Source organism: Cotesia glomerata, linkage group LG8 (genome assembly GCF_020080835.1).
Source record: "Cotesia glomerata isolate CgM1 linkage group LG8, MPM_Cglom_v2.3, whole genome shotgun sequence".
NCBI lineage: Eukaryota > Metazoa > Arthropoda > Insecta > Hymenoptera > Braconidae > Cotesia > Cotesia glomerata.
In genome coordinates, this window is record NC_058165.1 from 3,238,255 (window position 1) to 3,254,858 (window position 16,604).

The window sequence follows — 16,604 nt, forward strand, 5'->3', positions numbered from 1 at the left end:
AGAAAAATGTCATTAACGGATTTTCCCTCGGGAGTAAAATTCTATGGCTTTGAAGTCATATCCGCTGCAGTGACATACAACCGTATCGGTATTACCAGCCTACATTAGAGGCCACACAAGTAATGCTTATATACACATTTTATAACTTCATATATAAATATAAAATAAATTACATATTAATTGTATGTTTAGATGATGCAGAATTTTAGAAAATTAGACTTACACTTATAGAAGAATTTATAGGTCTATTTAATAAGATTTAGTAATAGTTACTAAATAATTTAGTAACAAACCTTTAATTACCAAATATTTAGTAATAGTTACGAAATCATTTTTTAAAGCCTATTTATTTCCACCAAATGAATATTTAGTAGTATTTAACAAATGATTTAGTTATAATGATTTAGCGTATAACCTAACTTTTTTACTCAAAATAATTAAAATAAATAATTTTAAGCAAAAATATAAGGTATTATTAAGAAAATAATCTCATTAAATTATAATTTTTTATTTGAGACATTTATAAAATTCAAAATTAAAAAAGTTTTTAACAATAATAGACTAATTGAAAAATTTTAACTAAACTTCACTGAGAAATTACATGTAAGCCATTTGGGAGCATCTGTGTTTGAGAAATCAAACTATTCATTATACAATTTTCAAGAATTAATATTGCGTCAAAAAATTTTGAGTTCAATATTTAACACTTTTTCGTGTTAATTCTCTTAATTTAACACAAACAAGTGTTAAATGTTTAACGCAAATTTTTTTCTGTGTAGTTATAAAGCGCCGACCGCTAGGTGGCGCATGGAAAGATTCCTTCTCGCTGGCAGATCAGGCTTCTTCACTAATAAAAGGATTTAGTTTTATTTAATAACATTTAGTAACAGTTACTAAATGATTTAGTAACAAACCTTTAATTACCAAATATTTAGTAATAGTTACTAAATAATTTATTAAAGCCCATTTATTTACACCAAATAAATATTAAGTAGTATTTAACAAATTATTTATTGCTACTCAATAAATCGTTTATTGGTATTTAAGAAATTCATTTTTTAACTAATTTTAGCGTACAACCTAACTTTTTTACTCAAAATAAATCAAAATAATTAAAATAAATAATTTTAAGTAAAAATATAAGGTATTATAAAAAAAATAATTTCATTAAATTATAATTTTTTATTTGAGACATTTATAAAATTTAAAATTAAACAAGTTTTGAACATATTAATAAGACACTAATTGAAAAATTTAAACTAAATTCCACTGAGAAATGACATATAAGCCATTTAAGAGTATGTGTGTTTTCAAAGGGAAGATAAATCTCTCAAAATCGAGCTGAATATTTTATTTATTTTTTATTTATTCGATTTGAATGCCAAGGGATCAGCCAAATGGCAAAAATACAAAAGTAAGTAGTATAAAGTACATATAAGAGTTTAAACAGGTCTATATAAACATATTAACAATATTTAAATTAGAAGAAATAATCAACTAATTACAATCAGTCAAAGTGAAATGAAATAAGAGTAACAAGGAATTTAAAAATATAATACAGTACAACCTGGTTATAAGTTACTCGATTATAAGTTACTTCCCCTCAATTTCTTTTCACTCTTCTCGGAATGGTTCCCCCACTACAGTTTTACTGACAACGTTTTTCGGTTATCGCTGATGAGTTTGTTCCCGCAGTCCTTTTATAAGTTACTCTTATATGAACTACATATACACAAATAACAGCACTATTATACGTAAAGAAATGACAAACGTCAAGTAACTTATAAAAGGAGTGCGGGTGCAAACACGAACACGATGCACACATACGCATCAAACCGAGCGATCTCGGAGTAAAACATAGTGGTGGGGGACAAATTTTTCCGAGAATTTTTTCTCCTACAGCCCCAAACAGTAACTTATAACCAGGTTGTACTGTATAACTGCCAGACTAAGTTAGATTTAATGCACTACAAGTTATACCAAATTTAACAACTTGAAATTTCCTCAATGGTACCAGGTATTAGGCTCTTCTTGAGCTCAAGGTCATGGAAGAATTTGTAAGCTTTTGTCTTGAAGGTGACAATACTAAGTGCATTGATGACATCAGGTGGTAATTCACGCCAAAGACGTATTGAAGAGATTAAAAATGAGTGTTCATAAGAAGCAGTTGAAAAATTGGGAATTTTAAATGTGATGTTATTATTTCTGGCAGCTACTCTCTCGGAACGTCTGATATCAGGTGATCAGGTGATTCTTCGACGAATAGGCTTCTGAGGAAACTAGGTTCACCAGAGCTGAAGAGTTTGTGCAAAAAAACAAACCAAGAAATAATACAATAATAAAAAAGTTTGGAAAATCCAAAAGTGCACGACTCATAATGCTCATTTAATTATGAAATATAAAAAAAAAAAAAAAAAACTTAAGTCGTTCAAAATTAATTGCCGAAAAAACAGCTGTAGTAGGAAGGTACTGCACAAGCGCCCCTGGTGGGATAAAATGTACATAATATCTATAGATATAGATATATCACCATCCATGTTAATTTTACATGGATATATATAGATATACAGTCTTGTAGTTTTCGTTTTTTATTAATTGCAATTAAACGACACTGAATTAATTAATCATTCGCATTCAGTGACCTACAATCATCGATTAGAATTTAAAAAAAAAAAATTTAACTCAAATAATGGATTTTTTCACAAGTTACAGTGTTTTCGGGTTTCACACATGACGGACAGGAAAGTTTTTTGACCTATTTTGGTGTTTTTTTCCAATTCTATTGCAGTAAATCAATTTTTAAAAAGTATGAAATTAATCTCCATTAAATTATCTCGACAATAGTATGCAAAATATCTTGATTCCGTGAACTAACAAGGCTATAATAATAAAAATAGCCGCCAAAATGAGGCGAAAAAAATTTTTCGATCGTAAAGCACTCTCTGATGCTTCGCATCATGAGTCGTGCAATAATCTAAGTCAGTGAAAAGGTTATGTATCACATTGGAGTTAAAGCATAGCCATCTACCGACAATACTTACCAAAGAAATATTTAGTACCTACTACTAAATATTATTTAGTGGAAAAAAATATTTATTTTGATATAATAAGGCTTTGTTTATATTAATATAATTTATTTAGAATAAAAAAATGATTTATTAAACTGTAATAAATAATATTGATGGGTAAAAAATATTTTTTTCTCCCAAATAAATGACTAGAAATTTTTGTACTAAAACAATTTAGTACTTCGTACTAAATCCTTTTATCAGTCTATCAACTACTATTAAACCGAAGAAAATTTCTTTAAATTCAATTTTAAATTGAAAAATTTTATGTTTTTTGAGTTAAAAATATAATATTTGTATTTTAAGTAAGTAATAAATATAAATAGAAATTTTATTAAGGAATCCAGTCCGGTTTGACCCTTTAACGCTTGCCACACTTTGTAAAGGAGTACATTCTTGATCCTGCGCGCTTTGCTCTGGTATTCCAAGGCCACGAGATTGCACGTACAAGCAAAACATGAGCTATATGATATTATTATTTACAAACCAATATAAACACGCTTGTATCTAAAAACCGCTCCTGTCTTCTTCTCGATAAAAAAAAATTTTTATTTATTATTCTTATTTATTTTTTAGCATTTGCACCCACAAGAATTTCCATTTTATTAGCGTAATATTATCTGAGAAAGTGTAAAACTGAATATGAAAATAATCTGGTTTTGCTGATGGACTTTCCATCAATCATTTTAATTTCACAAGACTGAGACTATACAAGGTCGAAGCACTTTGTGCTTGTAATTGAGAGTCGAATCTTGGCTGGATTTTAAGACGGTCAAAGTACCCAGTAAAATTTGGGTTGTGACTATTTTTCGCTTGTGATGCAACCGCGGTACGATGCACCTACTAACTCCGTCCTGTATATATAAACGTGGCATATGTTTTCCGGTGGGTTAGTAGTATAGACATTACTTACAATAGCGCTACTGCTCAATGTTCGCTATTTTTTTTGTAAATCCTGCTGCGGTTTTAGCTTAAGGAAAATTTAAATAAAAATCATGGGCTATATATTGTATACATAGAAGAATCATAGGAGAGCTTTTTTCAAGAAAATTTAATTTTCTACAAAAAAGGTTTCAGTCAAGAAAAATTTCTTGACTGGAGAACAAAATTCTTGGCTCAAGAAAATTTTCGGGCGCCTGAAGGAAGACCGAAGTTGTGTTGGCCGAAGTAAAAATTTTTCTTTAAATTCTATTCTTGGTGGAAGTCATTTTTTCTTAATTCAGATCATAAATACTTGATACAATAAATTTTTATATTTAATCAAGATTTTTAGATACTTTAGGGAAGCAGCGCCACCTACTTCAGCTGAGAAAAAAACTTTCTCACCTTGAGAAAATTTTTCTCGAGAATATTTGATACCCTTTTTATATTATTTTAGCGTGCAATTATACATATTGAATGAAAAAAAATGATGAAATATTATTTGATCTTCCCATTTGACATTTTAATCAATAAAAATATTAATGAAAATTTACTCCTATCTTTACATTTAATTTTTTGGAGCAAGAGAGAAATTTTCTCAAGACAACAAGATTTTCTTGACTTATAGTATATTACATACCTAGGCCAGTAAAATAAGAAAAATCTCAGATCACATGTAATTGTTGGCCGAGGCGAAGCCGAGGTTGACAAACATGTGATCTGAGGCTTTCTTATTTACTGGCCTAGGTGTGTATACTATTTTTCTGCTCGACGTAGCCGGAATGTGGCAACTTTGTTTAGCGCAGCGGCCAGAAAGTTGCCACTTTCCGGCCGGAGGGCAGAAAAATAATTTTCTGCCCTCCAGGCGGAAAGTGGCAACTTTCGGCCCGCTGCGCTAAACGAAATTGCCGCTTTCCGCCTCTGTCGGACAGAAAAATAGTATACAAACCTATGGCAGGAAAATAATAAATATCTCAGATCACATATATGTCGACCTCGGCTTCGCCTCGGGCAACATATATGTGTTCTGAGACATTTCTCATTTTCTTGCCACAGGTGTGTAATATACTATTTCTTGCTCTCCTAGCCGAAAGTACGCTCTTCCTGGCAGCAATTTACTCCAGGAAGAGCAACTTTTATGGCCTGCTCTAACGCATGCGCGCTACGCATATTTTCTGGCTCAGCAGCACAGAACCTCGCTTTCTTTCGCATTTTCGTGGCGCGACTGGCCTATACAGCGAGTTTCAACTGTATATATAACAGTCACAACATCGTCTGTATGTAACATGTCAGCGCATAAACTAACCAAAAAAAAATGTCAAAAAAATAAAAATAATTTTTAACTAGATCATTGTTAATGAACTATTTAATAATAATACTGCACAAATAATTTATATAAAAAGTTTAAAAAATAAAACATAATAGTTTTGTGAATTTTATTTGCTTTTTTTTATATTTTGATAGTTAGTAAAGCAATGTTTATAAAACGATCCATGTACTCTACAAACTTGTAATAATTTAATTTCAATCTTTCTTAGCCGTCGATTACTAATTAAAAACTAATTTTTAATCAACCTAAAAAAATAAATTCTGTAATTAGAATGAGTTTAAATATTTGTGACAAATTCTATGCATGATATCACTCTTAATCAGAGCATTTGTTAGTAAAATTTAAAATAACATTTTTTTTCAATTTATTAACTTTTAATTTTTTTTTTTTTTTTTATACCCGCCCCGACCAGCAAAGCCTCGGCTTTACAAAAGTCGGGCGGCGCCCCCCTCACGCCCGGCAAAACCTCGGCTTCGCTTCGGTTTTGCAAAACGCCTTCCACGGGGTTGCGTACTTTCGGCTAGAGATCTTGGATACCCTGACATATGTGATATGATGGCCGAGGCTACGCCTCGGCCATCATATCCCATACGCCAGGAAATCCAACTTTCTGGCCTTGGGTTGTAATATACTATTTCTTGGATCAAGATACGTATTTCTTAAAACAAGATAATTAATTTTGTTGGAATAAGTGCAATTTCTTGTGTCAAAAAAAATTTTTTTTTCGCTCAATTTTGATGTCATTAATATAAAAGCTATTGTGCGGAAAAGATTTTTTTGACCGCAAAAATTCAAATTCTGAGTAAACTATCAGAGATCCGTAAAAATTGGTAAGGATCTTTTTTGCAGAGAATGGAATTTTCTAAAAAGAAAAGTTTTCTTATAAATTTTTCATATCTCATATTTTTTAATCAAAATTTAAATTCAAAAGTTTCGGGTGAAATATAAGTGATTTTATTTAAAAATAACAAAGTGCCTGATATAATTAAACCGAATGTCCCGAAGCAAAAGTTAAATTTAAAGATAATATTTTTCTTGAATTAAGTAGTTTTTTTTTCAGTTCTGAACGAACAGAGTCCACTTCTATCAATAAATGAAAACGCTCCATCAATAATGATACCAAAAATAAAATAATAAAAATGAAACGATTCTCATAAATGCCTCACGTGCTCCCAGAACTATAATTTTGAGCAACAATGCCGGCACTGCGACTGGTAATAGCAATTGTACGACGACAAGTGATTACTCTCTGTATCATGTCTCAGTAATTTTGACTGCAGCCGGATTGTACCAGCTATCAAATTCATTCTCTATTCACCAAAATAACTCATACGAATGTTCATCCTCATACATGACTGACTATCCTAGAACCATATTTTTTTATTATTATTTTTCCATCATAAAGTCCTTTTTTTTTCAAAAAAAATTTACAAATAATTTATTTATGTTCACGGGCATTCCATGCGAAATGGGAAAATGACTAAAATTTAAAAATTTCTCTGATTCATTCTAATTTAGTCCTAATTTATTATTAAAAGTCTATGTTTTACTAAATTGTAAAGAAAATTTTTTTTAATCAATAAGAAAATCGATTTTTCTCTCTTAGTAATTTTTCAGCCGTACTAACTTGTATCCGGGTCAAATGTTGTTTTGATAGTTTTAAGAACAAATTCATTTTATGTTTGTTATCAACTAACATATTTATTATTATAGTTTTAAGAACAAATTTTGTTTATGTTCGTTATTAATTAACACCTAAGTTTATCAAGATCGTGTTGTCAGCATGCTAAATCCTTTATTTGTGTTTTTTAATTAGTTTTTTTCTAATTATCCTAAATAATTAATAGTTAAATATATAAACAATAATGTTTGTAAGGTTGAAATAATATACAAGTCTTTTTAATAAACAACTTGATGTAGACATTTTGTCCTAGTCCCACCAGTCGCAATAAAAACAATTTTTTTTAATTGTTTCTACGTAGGTAATCAGTCTAATTCTTCATAATATTCAATGTTTGTAGGATAAATTCAGTATTGAGAGGGAAGTATTTTTTAAAAGTTTAGTGGTCGAACTGAAATTGGACTTTAAGTATACCTTTGGTAAGAGAGAAGGATTTGTTCTTAGTCCCACCAGTCACACTCCGTCAAATGATAATTACGAGAAACTTAAAAAGTAATGGAGGTTTTTGACAAAGGAATGTCGTTAATTAGTTATTTTCCTATAATATAAGATAAATTTTACTATAGTATAAGTTTCAGTCGCATAATTATAGCTTATAATTGATGGAATTCCAGAGTCAAATGTTCTACCAGTCACTATGAGATGCCTTAAAAGAAAATTTTTTTTTCTCACCTCCGGGCGGAAAGCGTCAATTTTCCTCCCGCTGCGCTAAACGAAAATGCCGCTTTCCGCCTCCATCGAGGAGAAAAATAGTATACACACCACGGGCAGTAAATAAGAAAGCCTCAGATCACATGTTTATTGACCTCGGCTTCGCCTCGGACAACAATTACATGTGATCTGAGACATTTCTTATTTTACTGCCCTAGATGTGTAATATACTATTAATCAATAAGTAAATCGATTTTTCTCTCCTAATAACTTTTCAACCGTACTAACTTGTATCCGAATCAAATGTTGTTTTAATAGTTTTAAGAACAAATTCATTTTAAGTTTGTTATCAACTAACATATTTATTATTATAGTTTTAAGAACAAATTTTGTTTATGTTCGTTATTATTAACACCTAAGTTTATCAAGATCGTGTTGTCAGCATGCTAAATCCTTTATTTGTGTTTTTTAATTAGTTTTTTTTAATTATCCTAAATTATTTATAGTTAAATATATAAACAATGATGTTTCTAAGGTTGAAATAATATAAAAGTCTTTTTAATAAACAACTTGATGTAGACATTTTGTACTTGTCCCACCAGTCGCAAATGCCTGTCCCACTAGTCACAATAAAACAAATTTTTAACTTCCCGCTAAGAAAATTGAAAATTTTCAAAAATCGGGAAGTTATTGGTTTCACCCCGTTTTTTGAAAATCGAGTTTTCAACGGATGTTGACGTTTTGAGGTCCTAGGAAGCCTCCGCGATGATGTCCGTACGTCTGTATGTGTGTGTGTGTGTGTGTGTGTGTGTGTGTGTGTGTGTGTGTACGGCCGTATGTAAACCTCTCATAACTTTTGAACGGCTTGACCGATTTCATCGCGGTTGGCACTATTTGAAAGGGCTTGACCAAACTTAGATTTTGACTATAATTTGGATCGATTCGAACCAGTAGATTTTGAGAAATCTAAAAAAAACTGCAAAAAAAATTTTTTTTCAAATGTGCTTTTTTCAGAATAACTTTCGAACGGCTTTATTGATCGATTCCAAAAACTAATCAGCTCTTAACATCAAAAAACCACGTCGATTGCCGCCAGCCCGGTCGAAATCGGTTAATTCGTTCGTGAGTTATCGTTAACGAAAAAAATCGTTTTTTGGGAATTACTTCGAAACTCTATATTCGATCGATTTAAATTTAAAGGTTCTTTATGAGACTTGAAAAACTGCGTTAATGCCACCAACCACGTAAAAATCGGTTAATTTATTCAAAAGTTATTGTGGTTTAAAAATTTGAAAAATAGTGTGTTATTCAACTTTTAGCAGATTTTTGAGCTCGGAGAGCTCAAAATGATACGAAAATTATATTTTTGAGCTCGAAGAGCTCAAAAACGTAATAAATGCAGTTTTGTGTATGAAATGAACGGAAAGTTGCAGGGATGGCCTTTAGGGTCAACCGTTTTCCTAATTTTTTTAATTGTTTCTACGTAGGTAATCAGTCTAATTCTTCATAATATTGAATGTTTGTAGGATAAATTTAGTATTGAGAGGAAAGTATTTTTTAAAAGTTTAGTGGTAGAACTGAAATTGGACTTTAAGTATACCTTGGTAAGAGAAAAGGATTTGTTCTTAGTCCCACCAGTCACACTCAGTCAAATGTTAATTACAAGAAACTTAAAAAGTAAAGGAGGTTTTTGACAAAAGGATGTTGTTAATTAGTTATTCTTCTATATTATAAGATAAATTTTACTATAATATAAGTTTCAGTCACATAATTATAGCTTATAATTGATGGTATTTCAGAGTCAAATGTCTCACCAGTCACTATGGAATGCCCCTTTACTTTATCTAAACTGGTGAAATTTGGAACCTTTAAACCCTCTTATCTAATTTTTTGAATTTTACTTTTCCAATAAAAATTCCAATTGTCTAATAAATATTTGCTAACGATAAAAACAGAAACGTAAAATATTTAACAGGACAAATAAAAATGATAATTTGAATATTTTAAAAATAAAAGGAAAGACTGGTTTACTATTATCATAAGTGTTCACTTACTACGAAAATATTCCTTACTCAAATAATAACTTGTTATGAACGCAAAGTTAAAAAAAGTCTACTATATCAATGAAGATTGGATAATTAAAAAAACATTAACCATTACGTGTTATTAATTGTATTGTAAGACTTTAGAACGTACGAAGAATTTTTTAAAAACACATTGTCTTGTTATCACCCAACTATAATATGTCTATACATATATACTTATATATACATGATATATAAATAAGCACATTTCTATGTAATACATTTAACATTGAAGACAAATCGAAGTTTATTCAGCGTGTGATAGTGCCCTGTATATTATTATCTTTAATGTACATTCTATTGTTATATACAATGTATAAATGATGTTTACAATAAATGATATTTTTGTATATTTATATAAGAGTGTTTCAATGAAATTAATCATTTTTTTTATATGATCTTGAAATTTTATCAGAGCAGAATAAAAAATAAAAATTTTCCCGGTTAAAATTTGAGTTTTTAAATAGAAATTTAAGTTGCGCGCTTTCTATGTTCACTAATAATAAATTTTGTGGACTTTTCATTTTGAATTAAAATTACGTGGGACGAAAATTCTTTGAATCTTTAGGATTTTATATCCCATCCGAAGCAACGTACCGGAAAACATAATTAATGTTTTTTGCAGGAAATTGAAGGATCCAAAAGAAAGATCTCTTGATGATTTTTTGATAAATTTACTTTTTTATAAGTTATTGAAAGTCAAAATTGGAAGAATCCTAAATTTTAAGATTTCTTTTTATTTTTCATGAATTTCGCGATAGATAAAATTTTTTTATTTATTTATTTTTTTTTTGGACATGTCAATGTCATTATAAGGCGAATATTAATTCATATAATTTCAAAAATAAGGAAAATTTTGCTACGGGTAAAATGAAAAATTTCAAACTTATTTACATCAATTTGATTATATTTTTTTGCGCTCAAAATTACTCTCAAATTTTGGCTATAATTCATAAAAAAACTCAGAATTATTATCAAAGACACAAAAACACATGTGTCTCAGTATGTATGAAAAAAAAAATAATTTTCAAAAATTTTTCTATGCCTAAATTGAAATTCTATTAAAATATCTTAATCATAAAAAAAGATCAACAAAATTATCGATGTAAAATTTTTAGAAAATTTTATTTATAATAATAATAATAAATTTTTTTTTTTAATTCTAAAAATTGTCTTAGGCCTACTACTTTTAAAACTTTAAAATTCTCACAGAAAAAATATATTAACCCAGAAAATTTTTGACATTAAATTTAGCTGTCATTTCATAATTTCTTTATTTTTTTTAAGAAACAAATTTGTTTTGAAAAAATTTTTTGAATTTCTGTTTGTCAATTTGTTAAAAAAATTCTTAAAATTATCAAATATCTGCTAAATTAATATAATACTAGTTAATTAAATTATAACAAAAAATAATTTTTTTAAAAATTGCACTTATAGTTTTTCCAGTTTTTTACAAATAAAAATTCATTTTAATTTTTTTTCAATAAAAAAATAATTATAACATTAAAGTTAGCAGTCATTTGATTATTTTTTAGTATTTTTTTAAACAAATAAATTTTTTCCAAAAAATAATTTTTGAAAATTTGCATTTTTAATTTTTAAAAATTTCTAGGTACATGTCAATTTTTTTTTGCCATAATTTATTTGTTAAAAAAATTCTTAAAATTATCAGATATCTGCTAGAGTAATTTTTTTAAAAAAATGTGAAAATTTAGCAGATTTTTAATAATTTTAACAATTTTTTAACAAATAAGCTATGGCAAAAAAAAGTAGAAAAAAAAATTGACATGTAGAATTTAAAAAAAATAAAAAGTGCAATTTTTTAAAAACAAATTTTGGAAAAAGTTTATTTGTTAAAAACAATTAAAAGAACCCGTGTAAAAATGATATGATATCATTATGACGCTCATAATGAATATCATAATGAATCTCATATTTTGACACTAATATGAGATTCATATAAAAGCCATATCAATACATTTGAAACCTGTAATAAGTTAAATACTTATGGAAATGAATTTTTTTTTAACTAGATTTTAAAATTTTTATTTTTCTTGTTGGAGAAAGAAAATTTCTAGTAATTTGATTATGTTTCATTATAAAATTTGATCTACACGGATCGATCACATGGGGATTCGTGACCAATCCATAGTGACAAACGCATAATTTCATACTGAAGTCATAATAGTATCTGCGTAAACTCATGATGGAATCAAGCTGAAATTTTTCAAATTAATTATGATATTGTTGCCTTTTATTCATAATTAAAGCTAAAAATTTTTTATTACTGTTGGAAATTCGTTAGGATAGTATCTCCATGATGATATTAACATAATTTCATTATGAAATCATAATGATATTGAATTGAATTCAAAATTTAATGATGGTCAATATCTGCATAAAATCATAATGCTACTGTTAGCCTTTTTAAATCGTGATATGAAATTATTGAGTCATAACTATATACACACTGACAGAAGGATTTAGTACAGAGTACTAAACTGATTTAATAACAAAATTTTTATTCATTTATTTGGGAGAAACAAATATTTTGTACCCATCAATATTATTTTTTACAGTTTAATAAATGATTTCTTTGTATGAACAAAGCCTTATTACATGGAAATAAATATTTAGTTTCACCAAATAATATTTAGTAACAGGTACTAAATATTTATTTGGCAAGTATTGTCGGTAGATGGCTATGCTTTTATTCCAATGTTTATGTGATACATAATCTATTCACTAACTCAGATTATTTTATTCAGCTTGATCTTGGGAATTTTATTAAACTTTTAAAAACACACATAAGGTAAAAGCCCCAATATATGATCATGTACCAGTATATGATCACTCCATGTATTTGTATACCTATATTTTTGAATATAGATATACAAATGCATGGAGTGATCATATACTGGTACGTGATCATCTATTGGGGCTTTTACCTTACTCACAATGAATGTCTTCTATTTATGTCTTTTCTCAGTGGAGTTTAGTTTACATTTTTTTAATTGTCTATTATTGATGTGTTAAAAACTTGTTTAATTTTAAATTTTATAAATGTCTCAAATGAAAAAATATAATTTAATGAGACTCTTTTCTTTATAATACCTTATATTTTTACTTAAAATTATTTATTTTAATTATTTTTATTTATTTTAAGTTAAAAAGTTAGGTTACACGCTAAAATTAGTTAAAAAATTAATTTCTTTGATACCAATAAACGATTTATTGCGTAGCAATAAATCATTTGTTAAATACTACTAAATATTTATTTGGTGGAACTAAATGGGCTTTAATAAATGATTTAGTAACTATTACTAAATATTTGGTAACGAAAGGTTTGTTACTAAATCATTTAGTATCTGTTACTAAATCTTATTAAATAGAACTAAATCCTTCTAGGTATCAGTGCAGGAAATAATGCAAAATAATTAAATTAAAGAAATTTTTAGGACGATATAAATTGTTTACAAATAAAAAATGATTATCTTGAGACGAAAAAATTTTTTCAGTTAAAAATTTTTAACTTCCCGCTAAGAAAATCGAAGATTTTCAAAAATCGGGAAGTTAATGTTTTCACTCCGTTTTGCAAAAATCGAGTTTTCATCAGATCTCAACGTTTGAAGGTCACAGGAAGCTTCCCTGACTATCCCCGCGAGGTTGTCACGGTGTCTGTGTGTATGTGTGTGTGTGTGTGTGTGTGTGTGTGTGTGTGTGTGTGTGTGTGTGTGTGTGTGTGTGTGTGTGTGTGTGTGTGTGTGTGTGTGTGTGTGTGTGTGTGAAAGTATGTGAACCGCTTATAACTTTTGAACGGCTTGACCGATTTCATCGCGGTTGAAGCCATTCGAAAGGGCTTGACCAAACTAAGATTTTGAAAACTATTTGGACCGATTCAAATCAATAGATTTTGAGAAATCTTCAAAAAACTGAAAAAAAATTTTTTTTCAAATGTGGTTTTTTTGGAATAACTTTTAAACGGCTTAAAGGTTCAATTCCAAAAACTAATCAGCTCTTAACCTCAAAAAACCACGTCGACCGCCACCAGTCCGGTCAAAATCGGTTGATTCGTTCGAGAGATATCGTGAACGAAAGAAAACCGAAATAAGTGTTTTTTCGGAATAACTCCAAAATTCCTAGCGCGATCAATTCAAAATTTGAGATTATTTGTGAGGCTTGAAAAACTGCGTCGAATGCTTCTAACCGCGTAAAAATCGGTTTATTCATTCAAAAGTTATTGCGGTTTAAAAATTCAAAAAATAGTGTCTTATCAAATCTCTATCAGACTTTTGAGCTCGAAGTGCTTTAAAGCATAGAAAAGCAATCTCTTTGAGCTCGGAGAGCTCAAAATAACCCATAAATTGTATTTTTGAGCTCGAAGAGCTCAAAAACGTCATTGGTGCAATTTTAAGCGCCTAAGTATGGAATTAGCGGGAAGTTGCTACACTGATAGAAGGATTTATTTGTATTAAAAAAATATTTGTTAATAGTTAACAAATCATTTATTAGAGACCATTTTTTAGTATCAAACAAATATTTCTTAGTATTTAAAATGATTTGTTTGTATTTAATAAATCAGATATTAATTTATTAAATATTAATAAATCTTTTTAAATACTAAGAAATATTTGTTAAGGACTAAAAAGTGGTCTCTAATAAATGATTTGTTAAATATTAACAAATATTTTTAACTATAAACAAATCCTTCTATCAGTGTAGGATGGCCTTCAGGGTCAACCGTTTTCCTAATTTTTTTCAAACCAAGATAATCAATGTTTTTCTAAATATTCTTCCAAGTTAAGAAAGTCAAGGAGGAAATTTAAGTAGTTCAATAGTATAGTGCATGATAAAAATACTGTTTTTCTCAATTGTTATACATTTCCTCTGATTAACAGAAAAAATGAAAATTTTACTAATCTACTTAAAAAAGATTCGTTCTCACAGGTATTTTACTTATTACGGGTTACCGAAGTATTGATACGGCTCTTATATGAATCTCATATTAGTGCCAAAATATGAGATTCATTATGAGCTTCATAATGATATCATATCATTTTTACACGGGAACAATTAAGTGACTGCTAATTTTAATGTCATTAAAAAAATTCTAAAAATTTTTAAATGTCGGCTAACTTAATTTTCATTAAATAAATTTTCATAAAATTTTAATAAAATCTCCTGTTAAAATAAATTAAAAAACAATTTCAAAAAAAATATTTTTCAATATTCCCACCGAGCCTCATAATAAAATCCTATCACGCTTAAAAAACGTAAACAATAATCACGATATCAAGATGTCTTCCCGCTTACCCCGAGGCTCCTACCGTACAGTAGTTTGTCTATAATATCGACGCGAACGCAGTGCGCATTCTCCCGGACCATACATAAAACTCACAAAACCTAAAAGAAAAAAAAAAAATAGACTACAAATCAACATCAACATCAGCAAACACCCCAACAATACAAACTCACCCTTAAAAAAAAAAAAACCATAAAAAAAAACAACAATAATAATAATTAAAATTAAACTCACATTATATACTCCGATGTCGTTTTCCTCCGCTACAAATATATATTAATACAAATATATATATGTACAGCTGTTTATAAAAATCCACGCGTTATCATAAAAAATATATTGAGCTCCAACACTAACACATAACGCACACGTGCACACAGTAACACTTGGTCTTGTTATTTATATTAATAATATAATATAATAACAATTTTTATTATTATTTATAAATAATTATTTAATAATAATAAATTCAAATAAAAAATAAAGCAAACACAATTTCACAAAATATCCAATGCGTCGACGCTGTTATAACACCGGCGCGTCATTTTTTTAATTTATTTTACTCACTTAAAACAATAATCCTTTTTTTAAAAATGGTGTCGCTGATTAAAAGTCTGAAAAAAAAAAATTGACGCGCCACTACGCATTAAAGCGCCAAAAGTTCATTTAAAAATTAATGTAATCCTTTTTAAGCGATGACACGTTAGGACTTAAAAAAAAACTCGATAGTTTTTTTTTATAAAGTAAGATTGTTATTGTTATTGTTGTTGTTGTTGTTGTTGTTGTTATTATTTACCGGGAAACAACTGAGAAAATGCCGGGTTTTAGCATACACTCAAAATCAGCCAACCGCTGAGAGTGCAAGCGCGCGACTAAGGCGCTCGATTCGCGAATCCTCGTTCCGCCGGCGACATGTTTTATTTTTTAACCGCGACATTCAAATGGCGGCAGCACTGTCGGGCATGGTTTGTTTCAACGGCTGCGCAAAACAATGCACAATAATCACTACTGTGTAATAATAAATATAATCGGTAATGTGCAATATGATATTGATATGTAATGTGTTATTTGTCGAGTGGTTAATTAAGGAGTACTTTTAGTTGATTATTTTATTTTTATTATTTTATGATTGGGTTTTAAATGACATTAAAGTTAAAAGTCAATTGATAATTTTTTAACTTTATTTAATAAGGAAATTTTTTCTGAAAAATTATTTTTAAAAAATTATGACATTAAATTTATGAAAATTAAGCTAGCCGACATTTGAAAATTAAAAAAAATTTTTTTATTGAAAAAATGACCACAAAAAAAAAGAAAAAAATTTTCATTTGTCAAAAACTTTAAAAACTGTAAGTGCAATTTTTAAAAAATATTTTTTTGTTATAATTTAATTATTAGAAAAACATCAAAAAAGTACAAATGTCAGCTAACTAGTATCGTATTAAATTTAGCTGTCACTTCACAATTTTTTTATTTTCTTTAACAAATAAATTATGGCAAAAAAAAATAATTGAAAAAACGGACTTGTAGAAATTTAATAAAATTAAAAATGCAATTTTTTTTATAT

At 28.4% G+C, this 16,604-nt stretch overlaps 1 protein-coding gene across 2 annotated transcripts in view; it reads right to left on the minus strand.

Annotated features, from left to right (window-relative positions):
* LOC123270306 (ecdysone receptor-like) overlaps window positions 1-15,921 on the minus strand; it is a 189,051-nt gene extending 173,130 nt beyond the window's left edge. For both annotated transcript variants that reach the window (XM_044736305.1, XM_044736303.1), the window contains exon 1: window positions 15,272-15,921. The gene's annotated coding sequence lies outside the window, so the exon portion shown is untranslated. The remainder of the gene's footprint in view (window positions 1-15,271) is intronic.
* Window positions 15,922-16,604: the final 683 nt, after the last annotated feature.